This window comes from Mustela putorius, unplaced genomic scaffold (genome assembly GCF_011764305.1).
Source record: "Mustela putorius furo isolate JIRA1106 unplaced genomic scaffold, ASM1176430v1.1 tig00003932_pilon_pilon_pilon:0A:0A, whole genome shotgun sequence".
Lineage (NCBI taxonomy): Eukaryota > Metazoa > Chordata > Mammalia > Carnivora > Mustelidae > Mustela > Mustela putorius.
In genome coordinates, this window is record NW_025422077.1 from 1,025,617 (window position 1) to 1,043,689 (window position 18,073).

The 18,073-nt window shown below is 37.2% G+C and overlaps 1 long non-coding RNA gene and 1 pseudogene across 1 annotated transcript; one reads left to right on the forward strand and one right to left on the reverse strand.

Annotated features, from left to right (window-relative positions):
* Positions 1-1,476: 1,476 nt before the first annotated feature.
* On the reverse strand, positions 1,477-14,993 carry LOC123388970. Its single transcript, XR_006603485.1, has 3 exons — positions 14,796-14,993; positions 10,112-10,279; positions 1,477-2,952 (listed from the first exon to the last, which is right to left on the reverse strand). It is a non-coding gene; the product is annotated as an uncharacterized LOC123388970 (long non-coding RNA).
* Positions 12,076-12,673, forward strand: LOC106004008 (annotated as a pseudogene).
* Positions 14,994-18,073: the final 3,080 nt, after the last annotated feature.

Here is an 18,073-nt window from a genome sequence, read left to right on the forward strand (position 1 = left end):
GAATTGAGTTCACAGTAACAATCCTTTAATCTTCAATGAGTGGCAGCAAAAAGTTCAGTCAGCCCACAGGAATGATGGTGCAGAGATGCTGTCCCCTCCATTCTGTCCTGCAAATGAAGCAAAAGATCCGTGAGCTTTCCTGTAGAATAAATCTTGTAGTTAAAGTACCGTCTCATGGTCTTTAAAATACATTCTCAATGAACATGATGTCCAGAGACACAGGCCAGTCAGAGGAAAGCATCCCTGACAGGCACAGCAGGCCTCAGTTGGGCTTCTGATTCTAACTAATTTGCTGTGTTTTCTAAGGGAAGTTAGTTAACTTCCGTAAAATTCAATGTCATTACTTGTGAAGGGATTGGATATGATCATTTCTAAGGTCTCTGAGAGCTCTAAATTTCTATTCTAGTCTAATGAGATTTAAATTTTTAAAGGCCTTACTTCTTACTTTTTTAAAAATGTAAAATTACCAGGCAGCACTTTTCCTTGCCAAAAAGAAGCTACTTTGTCAGCATTTCAGGATGCTTAGGCATAAACCTTTATGTCCTCTACCACAAAAAATTGATAATTTTGCAGTCATTTTACTGCTTTTAGTCTTCCTAAAGTCTATGTCATACTATTTGTTATTTTAGTGAGACTAGTAATGAACAATATAAACTAAATCTTTAGAGTTGGAATATATTTTGCCTGGTTTTTTTTTTCCTCGTAAATGGGATGTTACAGTATTTTATGCCAGATTATCGTATCAAACTCAAAACAATGCAACTGCAGTTATAGGACATATACTAATATCTTGTATTTATAAAAGCAATGTAAACTTATGCTGAGAATGATGTTCATTCACTTTACCATTTTAAGATTCTCAGATGAAGATTGACATACTAGCACTGTTAATATATGGTACATTTCAGCATTTCCTGTTCAATTTATAGTATAACATACTATAAAAAATTCTCAATACAAATAAGAGTATTTCCAATCCTTAATTAACAGTTATTACAAGCAATATTTAATGTGGTCGTATTAGGCAAGTATGTTGAAATTAACATTTTGCAAACCAGTAACCAGAGCAGAATATGAAATAACACATAAAATAAACTAAATTTAATTTTTCTTTTATTTTTTTCCCACCTGTCAAATAAAGGGATTAAGTTAGTTGACTCAAGATAGAACATTTTTTTACTCCATGAGGAGTCACTATCACGCATTAATTACCCTGGGTAATTAATGCATGATAGTGGGGTTTAAGAAATTCCCTGAAAGTGTCACAGGTGAAGAAATAGGAAGTACAGCTTAGATATGCCCTGATTCATGTTTTGTTTAAATTATAGAGTTAAAATGAAAATTAAAACTACATTTATAGTCCTGTGTTTTAACTACTAGCTAAAGGTGGCTATTAAAATTTAATTTTAAATAGATTTAAATTAGATAAAATTTAAAATTCATCTCCTTAGTCTCACTAAACACATTTCAAGTGCCCAATAGCCATATGTGGCTACTGCATTAAATAGTTCAGATATGGAACATTTCTATCCTAACAGAAAATTCTGTTGATCAGCAGTGAGTCTGAATAATAATAAAAATGGGGACAGAGAAATTCAATGCCCATTTGATTGTAATATGGACTGCATCTTGCTTACGATAGAAATCACTTTTGATAAAGATATAATGAAATATGTTTGCCAAAGAAATAAGAATAAGATCTGTATTCTTCTCCATGCATGCAGAGAAAAAAAGAAGGCAGTGTGGAGAATTATCACCCCAAATAAAAGTCGCAGAAGGAGAAAAATTATAGGAGAAAGGGTGTACATGTTAAAATTGGATTCTGCTACAAGAAACATGCACGCACACAAACAACACTACACATACTGATTTACATAAGGAAGGTGTTTATTTTGTGCTCATGTTAATCACATAAATGTCCAAAAAAGTCCAGAACTGGTATGGTCACACGATTCGATGCTATCCTGAGAGACTATCCAACTCCCCATTCAGCCATCTCTAGGGTATGGTCTTCATCCTCATGGTCCAAGGAGGCATCCATATACTGGGCACAGTGATGATGGAAGGGACAGAGAAGAAGAAAGGGCATCCCCAACTGTATTCTAAGGGAGACTGGATATACATTATATCCCATGGCCAAAATTTAGTCACATACTCACACTTATCTCCAGAATGACTAAGACACATAATATTTATTCTAGTCAGCCTTGTGCCCTGCAAGAAGTCCATTCACTCAGAAGAAAGGGAGAAGAGATACTTAACATTGACATGCTTAATCAACACAAAATTAATGTTTTTTATAAAGCCTAAGATATATCAGTAATTAGAATAATTATTAATGGATTAAATTTTTGTATGAAAAGATAAAAACTGTGACTATATTTTCTAATCTAACTATAAGTTCCTTGCAAGAAATATGCATAGAACAAAAACATACAGAAAAGGTGAAAATGAACAAATGGGAAAACTATACTTTGCAAATAATGATTAAAAGAAAGATAATCTAGTAATATGAAAATTAGACAAAATAATATTAAAGGCAAAAGGCATTAATGGGGATCAAAGTAACACAGAATCCTCCATGACACAGAAAAAATATGGGCTTGCATGTCCCTAAGCACACAGCCTCAAAATCCATAAATAAAAACAAAGATTTATTAACAGAATTTATAATCCCACAGTAAGAGTGGATAATTTTCATACAACTGTAGCAGAAACTGATTAAACAAAAAAAAAAGGTTTATGTTCAAAAATAAGTCTGTTCTGTACATGTATAGACATCCTGCGTACAAGAAACATTAAATATGTCTTCTTTCATTTGACCAGTTTTCCCACCGATGTCCTTATTCTGTGTAGTGTCCAGTTCAGGAGACCACACTTAGTCATCGTTGCTCCACAGTCTTCAGTCTGTGCTGGTTTCTCAGGCTTTCCTTGTCTTTCATGAACACCACACTATGGGAGAGTGCCCGTTAGTTATTTTATAGCATATCTCTCAGTATCGTCTGATATTTTCTCATAATCAGATAGAGTTTATGCATTTTTGGCAAGAACGCCAGCTACATTGTGCCCCTTTCAGTAGTACATCCTGTCAGGGAGAACATAATGCCCATATGTCTTATTACTGTGGGTGTTAACTTCAATCACTTGCTTACTCTGCTGCCTGCTTTATCCCCCATAAAAACCATAACCAAAAAAAAAAAAATTAGTTTTATAGAAAGCTGTTCTCAAGTCCTCAAAAAGCAAATAATCTGTACTCACTTGAAATTCAGAGTAGACAAAGACAATACAAAAACAGGGATCATTTTAGATAAAGCTCCTTTGTGAATATAGAGAAATTCTAAATAAAATATTATTAAGTTGAATTCAGTATTTTATATCTATATACATATATATTTTTTAATATCTATTTAAGTAATATCTGCATCTAGTGTGGGCTCAAACTCACTGATAACCCCAAGATCAAAAGTCACATGTTCCACCAGCCACCCAGGTACCCAGTATGTATATATTTTTAAATATGTGACAACTAATAGTCTACTTCCCATAATTTTAAGGATGTTTCAACATAAAAAATGGGTTAATTGAATAAACTATATTAATTGATTAAAGGAGAGATCTTTTTACTTCAGTAGATAATGAAATAGCATGCGCCAAAATCAATGCACATTCATGACAAAAGCAAACTCAGAATAAAAGAGTACTCTACCTGAGCTGATAAAAGTCATTATCTCAAAATCACCACAGATACGGGCAAAAAAAAATTTAGATTTCCATTGGGATAGGAACAGGGCAAAGATATTCTCTACTGTCATTTCTCCAACTGGATATGGAAAATAAACCATGTGTATGAAACTTAAAAAGAAAGAGACAAATCTGCCTTTAATTGCAGGCAATATTATTTTTCACACTGAAAAATCAAGAATCTGCATACTACTTGAATTAATGAGCTCATCAAATTTCCTAGATAAAAAAAATCAGCATATGACTCAATAATATCCTGATAACAAGCAATTAGAAATAAAAAGAAGTAAGATTACATGAGCCATGACAGCCACTATATCTATTAGATGCTGTTCAATGCTATTTCTGGTATCTTGGAAAGGTGCATCAAATGCATATTTTGGTCAAAGAGCAAGTGCCCTAATGTTAAAATCAATATATAACCACAGTGGAGACAAAGCCAAATACGACCACCGCAGATGAACTCCTAGAATACAAGAATAAATCTGAAACTTGATGAAAAATAAAAATTTTACTACAGTTTTATTATTTAAAAGGTGTGTTGTCAGAATTATTTTTTTAAATTTCATAGCGCAGGAAATATTATTTCTTGATAATTTCATCTGCTAGAATATTTGGGCATTCTAGCTAATCTGATCATAGTTGATTCAGGAGAAAAAGTCCTTAAAGTGAGTTAAATACCTAAAATTTATTCTTTGTTTCCTTCCTTCAATTTTTGGATATTGTACACTGAACAATTGCACAAAGATTAGAATTATCACATAATTTCTAACATTCTGCTTTGTGTTATTTAAATTGTATAAACCACTCAGTTCAAAAAGTATTGAATACTGTTTCTTATGTAGCTAACAAACTGTTAATATTCAGATTTCATTATCAGATTCTAGTTTAATTCTCAAATTTATTGTTTTGCATATTTAACTATTCAAAAGTTTATAACAGTGTTTTCATGATATTATTATTTTAGTCATTATTAGTTGCTGCAGCATTCTACTTTTGCAATAATAAACATTTTCATTTCAAAATAACAGATTTTCACCACAAAAACAACATAAGGAGAATTTTTGCTCTGAATAGCATCTAGAATATTTACACATATTTGTAAATGAACATTCAGATATTCACAGTAAATCCAAATAACATGTCTTCTTTGTATTACTGATGTTGAAACTTTGTTTAAATATGAAAGAAACCCTGGGATCACAAAATTACTGGTCGTACTCAAGTTCAGGGATGCTAGGAATTACACTGAAGTTGGACTGCAGCTACTTAATGTTCTAAAGACCAAGGTTGAAGCCACACTAAATATCTGGTTTGGTCCAAATATCAAAGCCAAACAAAATCTCCGTACAACTCTAACAGCTAGGAATAAATCTAGCAGAAATTATAATACTGTGCTGAATAATATAAATAAAGACTTGTGTAAATGGCACTAAATCATGCTCGTGGTTGAAAGTTACAATATTATAAAAATAAAATTCTGTCAAAATAATTACTAATTTCAACTCAATTCCAGTGAAATTCCAATTTTTTTCATAAAACTTGACAGTCTTATCCTGAAATTCACATGGAAGGGCAATGAAACAGAATTAAACTTAAAAAAGAACAATGGGGGCATCTGGGTGGCTCAGTGGGTTAAAGCCTCTGCCTTCGGCTCAGGTCATGATCCCGGGTCCTCGAATGGAGCCCCACATCGGGCTCTCTGCTCAGCGGGGAGCCTGCTTCCCCCTCTCTCTTTGCCTGCCTCTCTGCCTACTTGTGATCTCCGTCTGTCAAATAAATAAATAAAATCTTTTAAAAAAATAAAAATAAAGAAGAACAATTGAGAAGACAAAACAGACCTATGTATGTTTAAAAACTTGATAACATGACTGAAGGGGTATTAAAAATAAATGAAGAGGGTGTTCATCAAATTTACTGTGAGAACAAATTTTGTCATACATAATTAAAATAAGAGATATACCTAACGTTTCATTCTAAATGAATCAAAGACCAACTCCAAAAAGCTTTTCAAAGAAGGCATACTAGAATACCTTTACGGCAACAAGGGTAGGAAAAGAGTTCTTAAACAGGATTCAAAAGTTTGGGGCACTTGGGTGGCTCAGTTGGTTAAGCATCTGACTATTCATTTTGGCTGAGGTCATGATCTCAGGGTTGTGAGATTGAGCCCCAAGACGGGCTCTGCACTGGGTGTGGAACATGCTTAAGATTCTCTCTCCCTCTGCCTCTCTCCCCCACCTCTCTCTCTCTAAAAATATAAAATAAAAAATAAAAAAACCCGCATGATTCAGAAGTTTAAAACATAAAAGGGAATATCAATGAATTTGAATACATTAAATTTTTAACCCTTCAACTATTGAGACCATACAGGAATGAAAAAAAAAAACAAACAGTTACCATTTGGGAAAGACTGTTGCAAGCCGTGTATGTAACTGACAGTGATGAGTTGTGAGAATATGTCAAGGGCTCCTACTAATTAATAAGAAAATAGTCGAACAGCCAAAAAAGTGAGAAAAGGATACAAATATATAATCCAGTGACAAACTAATGTCCAAAAAATGTATGAAAAGATACTGCAACTCATTTCTAAGTAGGGGAATAAAAAAACAGTAGTAAAATATTACTTCATACCCATCAGACTGACAAGTCAAATATTTGATATCAACCATTAATGAGGTAGTGAGAAAGTGGAGAACTTTTATACACTGCCCAAAGCATAGTTATACAGATAACCAGGAGGGCGGCGGGGAAGTATCCTGGTCAAGTTGTAGTTCTGCACAACAATTCAATGTTTTCTTCTAGAGAAACCTTAGCACATGTGGCAAGCAGACATATGGTGGGACATTCATGTTCATAAAAAATCAGACACGGGCCTAAATGCTCATCAAATAAAATGTGATATCTCCCTCAAAAGCATAATATACTGTCCTTAAAAATGAATGAACTAGAGATACATGTGTTAACATGGTGAAAAGTCAAAAATAGAATAGTGAAAAATAAAGGCAAGCTAAATAGTGATAGTCACTGTCTTAGACTATTTGTATAAATAACTGGAGATACACAAAACATTCCATAGTGCTCATGCATAAATCCTTGAGCAGTGATAGTTTAAGTGTGTACATGAAGTTTACAAACATCTACTTGGGGGATATGAATGGCGGGAAAGGAAGCCATCTCGAAAGAGTAGCCAAAACACGCCAGTTCTTTCCCTAACCTTTTTTTTTAAATGTAAATCTATCAAATTGTTAAAGATTTGATAGAGCTCAGCAATATATTCTTATGGGATGATTTTATTGTTTCCATACCTTTCTATGTATCTCAAAAAATTTGCTGATAGAATTGGAGGTTGTACCATGTTCCTTGAACAAAAAAAAAAATAACTGATCCAGAACTAATGTAGCTGTTATGGAAAACACAGATGCAAGACAAAATATGTAAGATAAAAAAGTAAAATAAGATAAAAGGAACTGTAGCAAGCATTGCACAGTTTCCCTTCAATACAGCTATAAAATGCCACCCTCGATTAATAAGGAAGGACACACGGGAGTGACGTACAGCTCGTTGCGTTATGATCCTATCAGCAAAGAGGAGGTAAAGTCATTTCTGTTGTATGTTCAGGAAAAAAAAAATCCTATCAAAAATAAAGGCCTCTTGCCCCAAATTAAAATAACAAGACCATGGTGTGGCTAACAGCAAAGATGAGAAAGCGATTCCTCTGAAATTTGCAAACTGCCAAAATTATGTATGATGATAGAGTCGTATGCACTTAAGACACATAGACTTTATTTTTTAAGAGTAGAAATTAGAAGTTAAAATTGATTTATTCTGCGAAGAGCATGATGTTTTAGATAAATAATCTTGAGTCATTGAAATGGCTGATCACGAAGATTTTCATTTACCAAAGTCATTTGTTTTGCAGGTAACTATGATCGTTTTCTCCAGACTTTCAATGGCGTAAGTTCCAAGATGAGCTTGTGCCAACCTCTCCTCTATTTATAAATCTCATGTACCCTTTTGCTACTTATCATCACGAATACCTATTTGTAAATAAAATGGTGATACATGATGATAGCCAAAGGGCAGAGCTTTACCTGGACAGAGATTCATCATTTTTTAATGTAGCACAGCTTGAAGCATGCAGTGCCATCAAGCACTCGGAAAGGTTCTTGCCAGAGATTGATGACCTGAACAATTACTGAAACTTAATATATAGCATCAACAGCTCAGGCAGATATCGCACACAACAGACGTACGGCTTTCGTTCCTGCTCACACTTATCTTTGCCCAGGTTATATCAATAGTTTGAGCAGAGAACATGTTAGAGAGAACTGCTGTCTTATTCTGTATTCCTAGTTACCTGCTCTTATGATTTGGTATTAGCAAATGCCGCTGCAAAAATAATTCCCTTGAACAGACACCCAGAAGCAGGATTGCTGGATCATGCGGTAGTTCTGTTTTTAATGTCTTGAGGAACCTCCATACTGTTTTCCGAAGCGCTGCGCTGTTTTACATTCCTCGCCAATAGTGTTGCAAGGGTTCCAATTTCTCCACATCGTCCAGTTGAGATCAGGTTCTCAGAGAGGTACCTGCACTGCCATGTTCATTGCAGCATTATTTGCAATAACCAAGGCAGGGAAACAACCTCAATGGCCATTGACAGATGGCTGGTAAGTAAAACGTGGCATATACATGCAATGCAGTATCGGTTAGTCTGAAACAAGGAAATCCTGCAGTATGCAACAGCATGGATGAAACTAGACGACCTGAAGCTAAATGAGATAGGCCAGTCATGGCAGGACAGACAGGGCACAATTCAACTTCTATGAGATGCTAGAATACTCAGGTTCATAGAAGCAGAAGACTGGTTGCCGGTTAAGGAGAATGTGGAGCTGTTCAGCTATTATGATGTTTATTTGTGTTGGGTACTTCAGAATTTGTGAGGAGGGTAGGTCTCGTTTTCTTATCGCAATTTCAAAAATCATTCACCTGTAAATCAACTATAAAATATTATGTAAAAAATATGTGGGTATATTGGGACGATATTTTATTGACTATATGACACTGGAACATCCCAAATGGAAATCTAGGAAGAAAATAACATGATCCTGGTCATGTATGTATTTAATGTCAAACATATCCCCCAAAACCCATGATATATTTAATTTAGGTCACCTATAATATACATCTATGCGACAAATGTGTCAAAGAACATCATTTTCTGGGTTTCCTCTGTTTTTTCCCCTCCAGAAAATTCTTTGTTTCCTAAAACTAATATTTTATTAGTTTGTTTGATGAAAATATATTTTGCCAGAACGTGCCTCTATTTGGAGTAAAAAAGATTTTTCTATGTGTACAATTTAGCCAACTTCAATAATTTCACTGAGAAGTATTAGAAGTGATGGCACGATCCTTGTGAACACAGCGTTATAAAGACACAGTTTCTGTAATACTTCGGAAGTGGCCGAGTTGTCAGTGTGAACACCATGGTTGATTCGCACTCATTTCATAACTTACTATTTACATCGTTTTTAAAGCTCCTTGACTGTACATAAAATTCAAAACTACAGTTGAATAAAGTACAAATCAGTGAGTGATTTTCTAAATTTAAGTTTTGTTGTGAACATTACCAGCCATGGCAGGCCATTAACAAGGTTCTTTCTTTATTAGTGAATTAATGATAGAAGGACAACCAGTGTAAACTATTCCGCAGGCAGGCCGATAATGAAAACATAGTTAAAGCAGTAAAGCTTGCCAACTACTGATGGGACTCAGGAGAAATTCCTTAACAGATGTTTCCCTGAGCAAATATATACTTTGCCTACTCTGATTATGATGGTCTTGAGAATTCGTGATTTGATTCAACATTCAGCAGCTCTTCAGCAGGCTCATAAAAATATGATTTTTACAAAGAGTATATTCTATTTTTTTCCCCAAGAACCAACACATAACATATTTATGGTCCTCAGTCCCATATGGTGAAGCGGTGGTCCAACAGCACTGTTTATAACCTATAATTAAGATTGTGTCAGTATTTTATTATGAAGGAAAGGAGGCAAAGCCTTTTTGTTTTGTTTTGTTTGTTTTCCTTTTATAAGCTTCTTTTAGCTGAGCACCCACTGGCTGCATTGGGGGGGTTCTTATCCACCAAGAATCTGTTCCAAGACCCCCAGGGGAAGCCTGAAATGGCAGACAGGACCCAAACCTGTATATACCCATGTTTTTTCCTGTCCATGCATACCTGTGATAAAATTGCTTATAAATAAGCACAGTAAGAGATTGACAACAATAATAATAGAATGATGACAGTATACTTTAATAAAATCTATGTCAATGTGGTCTCTCTCGCTCTCTCAAAATATCTCGTACTCACCCTTCAACTTGTGATGACGCGAGATGATAAAATGCCAGGTGATGAGATGCGGTGAAGGTGAATAATGTAGGCGCTGTGACTTGACATTAGGTTTCTTTTTGACCTTCTTGATGCTAAGTCAGGAGGATGGTCTGTTTCTGGACCATGGTTGACCACAGGCAAAGGAAACTGCGGGAAACAGAGAGGAGGAGCCCTGACCAGGACCCTCATCTCTGACCTCTGTTTGCCGCCCCGTAAGAATTTCTGATGTGGGGACGCCTGGGTGGCTCAGTTGATTAAGCGGCTCCCTTCAGCTCAGGTCATGATCCCAGTGTCCTGGGATCGAGTCCCACATTGAGCTCCTTGCTTGGCGGGGAGCCTGCTTCTCCCTCTGCCTCTGCCTGCCACTCTGCCTGCCTGTGCGCTCTCTCTCTCTCTCTCTCTGGCAAATAAATAAATAAAATCTTATAAAAAAAAAAAAAAGAATTTCTGATGTGTTGCTCTTGACTGACTGATTTGTGAATGAACAGTTTTAAGAGGGTTCTTTTTTTGTTTTGGTTGTTTATTGTTGTTGTTTGGCTTTTTTTTTTTGAAAACTGGGAGACTGCTCCTGACAGACAGTCCAAACTTTCAGGTGCATGCCTACCTTATAATATTCTGGAGACTTCTTTCTGGAATGAGCAATAGCAGGAGAAGGTGGTGGTTCCTAATAGCAAAAAACCCCAAAGCATACAGGGAGGGGGGGTCACAATTCTTGGATCCCATTATGATGCCTGTCACTGGCATCTCTGTGGTTTTAATAGTATCTAGTTGTGTGTATCAAAGCCCTAACTATTTTAACTTCTCCTTTTAAAATATCTTCCATTTTCTCGTTCTTCTGTAGTTGGGTGGGAAATACAAAAATCTGCACTTACTTGTTGTGTGACCTTGGGCGGTCCATTTAATTGCCCCTCAACTTTAAACCTCCTGAGTATCCTCATGTGAAAAATCTCGATTTCATCAGCCTGTGCGAGGATCCAGCTGGATTACCCACGCCAGCATTAAACACGGTGCCGGGGGCACAACAGTCACACCCTCCACCCTTCCCTTCTATGGTTCCAACTCAGTTTTTACTGTCAGCTCCCTTTTCTCTCATTGCCTGAAATAATCCTTAGGTGTCTAACTTTCTACCCCAAACTAATATTTTTTAAACATTCTACACACTTTTTTATTCAAACACAAGTGACAAATTAACCAAATCAATGATGACTGCTGTAGTGGTTTAATTGGTAGTAATAATTAATAATAAAGTAGTAGATTAATGCTAATAATAAAATATTATTAAAATACTTTAAATAAAATAAATTTAAAAAATAAAATAAAAAAGCTAATACTAATAATAAAGTAGTAGATTAATAAAATACCCTCTAGGCTCCATGAAGGGGAAAGTCCATGTCTGTTTTATTAACAGAGTGCCTTGTGCCCAGTGTAAAGATATGTGCTTCATTAAAATACTGGTCTTTAGAGCTATTAGTTATGCTATTATGTGCAGTTACACAGAGACTTAAGTGAAAGTATTTGCAAAGCTGTGAATTTGATTTCGGCTGTGGTTGGTAAGTGAAAAGGACAAACTTGCTCTGGAATTATTTTATTTTAACAGCTTTTACATAACTGATTATTAAAAGTAGCATTAACTCACAGTCTCAACATAAGGTTTTAAGCTAACACCAGAAAACATGCGTCATTGCTGTACACTAAGCAAGATGCCGGGACACAGTGAATGGAAAGGAACCAAAAACCCATAGAAATCCAGAGACAAGGAAGAGTTCAGTACACCTCTCTATACCCTCTCTCCCTGGCCTGAAAATATTAATTACATTTAATGCCTCTTATGCACTTGTTCCCACCACCTTTAATTTATATTTGCAGAATTTCTGGTACTTGAGGAATATCTCCTATCCAGCTCCATTTAAAAGAAGTATCGTGGTTCCTCTTCCACTCAGCGGCCTGGGGTGACCTCTGAAAATGGTTCGCTATTCACTTGACCCGGAAAACCCTACGAAATCATGCAAGTCAAGAGGTTCAAATCTCCGTGTTCACTTTAAGAACACACGTGAAACTGCCCAGGCCATCAAGGGTATGCATATCCGAAAAGCCACCAAGTATCTGAAAGACGTCACTTTGCAGAAGCAGTGTGTGCCATTCTGTCGCTACAATGGTGGAGTTGGTAGGTGTGCCCAGGCCAAACAGTGGGGCTGGACACAAGGTCGGTGGCCCAAGAAGAGTGCTGAATTTTTACTGCACATGCTTTTAAAAACGCAGAGAGTAATGCTGAACTTAAGGGTTTAGATGTCGATTCTCTGGTCATTGAGCACTTTCAGGTGAACAAAGCCCCCAAGATGCGGCATAGGACTTACAGGGCTCATGGTCGCCTTAACCCATACATGAGCTCTCCCTGCCACATTGAGATGATCCTTACTGAAAAAGAGCAGATTGTTCCTAAGCCAGAAGAGGAGGTTGCACAGAAGAAAAAGATATCCCAGAAGAAACTGAAGAAACAAAAACTTATGGCCCGGGAGTAAATTTGCACAGAATAAATGCAAAAAAAAAAAAAAAAAAAAAAGAAGTATCGTGTCTGTGCATAATAAAAAAAAACAAAAAAACAAAAAACAAAAAACAAAACCTGGTAGCTGGTTCTAATATTAGTTCCCACTTATCTTTGAACTATTCTGTATTTTTTAGGTCACCTTAAAAAATGAATGAACTGGGGCACCTGGTGGCTCAGTTGTTAAGCATCTTCCTTGGGCTCAGGTCATGATCCCATGGTCCTGGGATCCAGCCCTGAGTCAGGGTTCCTGCTTCTCCTTCTCACATTCCCCCTGCTTGTGTTCCCTCTTGCTGTATCTCTTTCTGTCAAGTAAATAAATAAAATTTTTTTAAAAAGTGAATGAACAATCCCCTGTATAATTTGGTCAGAGCCCAGTGATCATTTGGCTGTATCAAAAATTTACCAGGGCACCTGGGTGGCTCAGTGGGTTAAAGCCTCTGCCTTCGGCTCAGGTCATGATCCCAGGGTCCTTGGGATCGAGTCCCGCATCAGGCTCTCTGCTCAGCGGGGAGCCTGCTTCCTCCTCTCTCTCTGCCTGCGTCCCTGCCTGCTTGTGATCTCTGTCTGTCAAATAGATAAATAAAATATTTGAAAAAAATTTACCAATGGTAAATTAACTAGCAAGACTGCTTTTCGATAGAATCGCTAGCACATATTCTAGACTGTATCTGTAGGGTTCTTTTCATTTGCATTCTCAAATCTGGCAGGTGGCAATTCAATAATACAGTCTTTAAAAAAAAATAAAAGGCACTTATGACGTGCCTTTTTTTTTTTAACCACAACCTAAATATTTTCGAATGTCCTGATAGGGAAGAACATTCAAATCTTTGACTTATCAAGAGGTAATTCCCAGGTGCCATCCTCCGTTACCAACTGTAACATTCTCAGCGTTTGAAAGCTGCTGGAATCATTAACTGACTCTGCATTGTGCCATTTCTCTTGCTGTCTAACCTGTCACCCCCCTACTCTTGCAGTAATTCCCTGCTTTAGCGGCTCCTTCTCAGAAATGCCTGTCAGATCTCCCTCCTGCTGCCGGACAGGCTGCTATTTCCCCATCTCCCTCCAGGGGGCGCTGGCGGACCGTGAGCCTGCCATGGATGCTAAGCGCTGAGCTCCCCTCCCGCCAGTCTCCCCCACAGCCCGGGGAAGAGAAATACTCTTTGTTAGACCAAGAGCCCCTGCTTTTAACCAGTGTTACAGGCCATGGTGTTTACTCCTGTTTCGAAAAGACAACCTGTTTATACGAATGAGCTACAAACACTGAGCAACCTAAAAGTAGCTGTGTTCTTTCCCTAGGTGGTGGTTTTGCGAAGAATACGCATTATCTGGGCAAACCTGTTGGTTTCAGCAGTTCACTATACAGGTCAGTGTAAGTACTTTTTAAAATGCTAGCATTTTTGCCTTTTAATTCATTGCATTTAAAATATGGGTGAAATAGTAAGCCTTAATCTGTCTGTCAATGTATTAATGTAGTAATGTATGTATTAATACTTATAATAGTTACATTTTGTCTATCATTGCAATCAGGACTCCTTATAACAAATATCATCTAAATATCTAAGTATACTAATGTTACTTAATTCACACATAACCTCCAATGAGCACTGGATGGCTTTGGAAAAGTTACATGTGGTAACTTTTATCAACAACAGAGTGAAGCACTTAACAGTATCTCTGCCACATATCTTCTCCTTTATTTCATAATAACATGCAAAGATCTCATAAATTTGCTTTTTGTACATATTGTATTTATGTTAAAATATACTTTATTTCAAAAATGGTTGTAAATAGGTGTCCTGCATTCAGAAGCATTTTCCACATGGTGTCTGCGATACAAGTGAGCTAGCTCAAATAACGGAGAAAACATCTGTTAAATGGAATAAATAATCCTGTCAAAAAATGTGCTACTAATCATCATGGCTATTTATTGCTGTGAAAGTATAAAAAGCACAATGAGTGATATTTATAAAACATAGATAGGATCATGTCACATCCCTGCTAGAAACTTCCATTGGCTTCCTCGTGTAATGAAGATGGCATGCAAATGTTTGCACAGTCTAAGAGACCCAGCAAGATGTGCCCTCCCTGTCCAACCTCCCAGTGGAATGTTCTACTTACCTTTTCCCTGTCCTGCTCCCAGCTCCTAAGGGCACAGCACAATGCCTTTCTCTCACTTTGGTAAATAGCAGACAGTGGGCCTGCCCCGCACTGGACCTCGCACACGGCTCCCCTTAGCCTTCCTGGCTCTTAGCCTGGCTGACTGCTCCGCTGCTTTCAGAAATCAGCCTAGGTTTCATTTTCTCAGAGTCCTACCCTGGCTCTTCTTCCAGTTCACTCTTTCATACATGCCCTCTGCTGTTCTTCCACAGCACTTGTCATATTTGTAAGTTTTTTTTTTTCCATTTTATTTTATTTTCTTTATCTTCAGTGTTCCATAATTCATTGTTGAGGCACTACACCCAGTGCTCCATTTAATATATACCCTCCATAATACCCACCACCAGGCTCACCTAACCCTCCACCTCCCTCCCCTCCAAAACCCTCAGTTTGTTTCTCAGAGTCCACAGTCTCTCATGATTTGTCTCCCCCTCCGATTTCCCCCAGCTCACTTCTCCTCTCCATCTCACAATGTCCTCCATGTTATTCCTTATGCTCCTCAAGTAAATGAAACCATATAATAATTGACTCTCTCTGCTTGACTTATTTCACTCAGCATAATCTCCTCCAGTCCTGTCCGTGTTGATACAAAAGTTGGGTATTCGTCCTTTCTGATGGAGGCATCATACTCCATAGTGTATATGGACCACATCTTCCTTATCCTTTTGTCCGTTGAAGGGCATCTAGGTTCTTTCCACAGTTTAGTGACCGTGGCCATTGCTGCTATGAACATTGGGGTATAGATGGCCCTTCTTTTCACTACATCAGTATCTTTGGGGTAAATGTCTAGTAGTGCAATTGCAGGGTCATAGGGTAGCTCTTTTTTTTTAATTTCTTAAGGAATCTCCACACTGTTTTCCAAAGTGGCTGCACCAACTTGCATTCCCACCAACAGTGTGACGGTTCCCCTTTCTCCACATCCTCTCCAACACACGTTGTTTACTGTCTTGTTAATTTTGGCCATTCTAACTGGTGTAAGGTGGTATCTCAATGTGGTTTTAATTTGAATCTCCTTGATGGCTAATGATGATGAACATTTTTTCATGAGTCTGTTACCCATTTGTATGTCTTCTTTGGAGACATGTCTGTTCATGTCTCCTGCCTATTTTTTGACGTGATTATCTGTTTCATGTGTGTTGAGTTTGAGGAGTTCTTTATAGATCTTGGACATCAGCCCTTTGTCTGTAGTGTCATTTGCAAATACCTTCTCCCACTCTGTGGGTTGCTTCTTTGTTTTGTTGATTGTTTCCTTTACTGTGCAGATGATGAAGTCCCAGAAGTTCATTTTTACTTTTGTTTCCTTTGCCTTTGGAGACATGTCTTGAAAGAAGTTGCTGTGACCGATGTCAAATAGATTACTGCCTATGTTCTCCTCTAGGATTTTGATAGATTCCTGGCTCATGTTGAGGTCTTTTATCCATTTCAAGTTTATTTTGTGTACAGTAAGAAAATGGTCGAGTTTCATTCTTCTACATGTAGCCATCCAATTCATATTTGTAAATTTTGATAAGCATTGTGTGATTATGTGTCTTTCATTTCAACTAAAGTTGGAGTAAGGACCATAGCTTACGGGTTAATAACATGGCTTCTAAAGAACGTCTTTGTAGGTTCTTGATCCAAACTGTGCCAGTTACAGCTTTGGCTTTGCAGACTTCATTTTATCATATGTAAATGTATAGAAGGTTCAGTAAGTATATGTTTGTGTGTGTGTGTGTGTGTGTGTGTGTGTGTGAAATATATGTGTATATATCAAGTACAAAAAGTGCACAGTAATTACTATGTAAGTATTACATGGTCTTTCTTTATTATTGTGTATCTAATAGCTACCAAATAATAAGCCCTCAAAAAATATTCACTACTGGGGTGTCTGGGTAGTTCAGTTGGTTAAGTGTCCAACTCTTGGTTTGGGCTTGGGTCATGATCTCAGGGTTGTGTGATGGAGCCCCTCATTGGGCTCCCCCCACAGTTGGGAGTCTGCTTGAGATTCTCTCTCTCCCTCTGCCCCCCCCCCACTTGCAGGCTCTCTCTCTTTCTCAAATAAATAACTCTTTTGAAAAAATATTCACTATCTAAATTAATTAATGAAAATCTTTTCCTTGTCCTTGTAGAAAACTGTATGCCAAATGAAAGAACTGTTCTAGCTGTGTGGAGCATGGATCTTAATTTTCCTGAGCATTGTTGAGTAACAGTGAGGATGAGAGCTAAGAGGGACAGGGGACTCCTGTGATGGACATTTGACATCACTTTCCATTCTACTTTGCTGGTCTCTTCTGTACTCCAGAGTTTAGGAAAAAATCTGGTACACAGTAAAGTTATGATCTGTGGTAGTTATTTAATTCATTTATTCATCTTCTTTTGGGTACCTGCTATGGTCTAGGCATTATGCTAACTCTCGGGGATAAAGAAGAGAACAACATAAGCAAACCTTCCTGCCTTTATGGAACATGTTATTAGTTTGAATGAGAATTCAGGGGGCTTATCTTGAACTCTTGGCAGATTTCTAAAGTAAATGTGATGAGATATCTTGAACCCTATCCCTTACCCTGGAAACCTTCAAACCTGTTCATTCGAGGTCCCCTGAGCAAGTCTGCAACTTGAGAGCATCGCTGGGATCTGCAGGTACCACGTAGAGAGCCTCACCAAATCAAATGAATCATTTCCCAAAGTGTACACCATTGTAATGGTGTTATGTTAACATCCATGTTAATGGATATTATTCATAAGGCACATTCCATGAACAAATGTATATAGAGAACCACGGTTTAAGAACTTTTAAAATCATTGTTACTGTGGCTTTTCTTGCTTTGTTTCATCTTGTGTGAACTCTGGGATCTCACCAATATATCTGCCTAAATATCAGTTCACACTTTTCCTACTGTGTGCAATTTGGAAAATTACTAACCCTTTCTATGCTTTAGTTTCCACATCTGTAAAATGGTGATAACAACAGTTATTATCTCATAAAACTGTTAAGGGTTGAAATAAGTAAGTTATATAGTTGATGCCTTTGACACATGGTGAGTACTCAGTGTTAATTTTGTTATTGTTCTTCTTGTCTTATGCCTCCTGATGAACCAAGAAAGTCTTTATTCCCAGAATTGATCTCTATAGAAAACACTTGGGAGATACTGAACCTCATCAGGACATCAGGCAAAATGAAAATGCCAACTATGTTCTTCCTGGCAACTTTGAGAAACACCATCAGTCAACAGGCACAGTCAAATCAGCTTTTGTGAGAC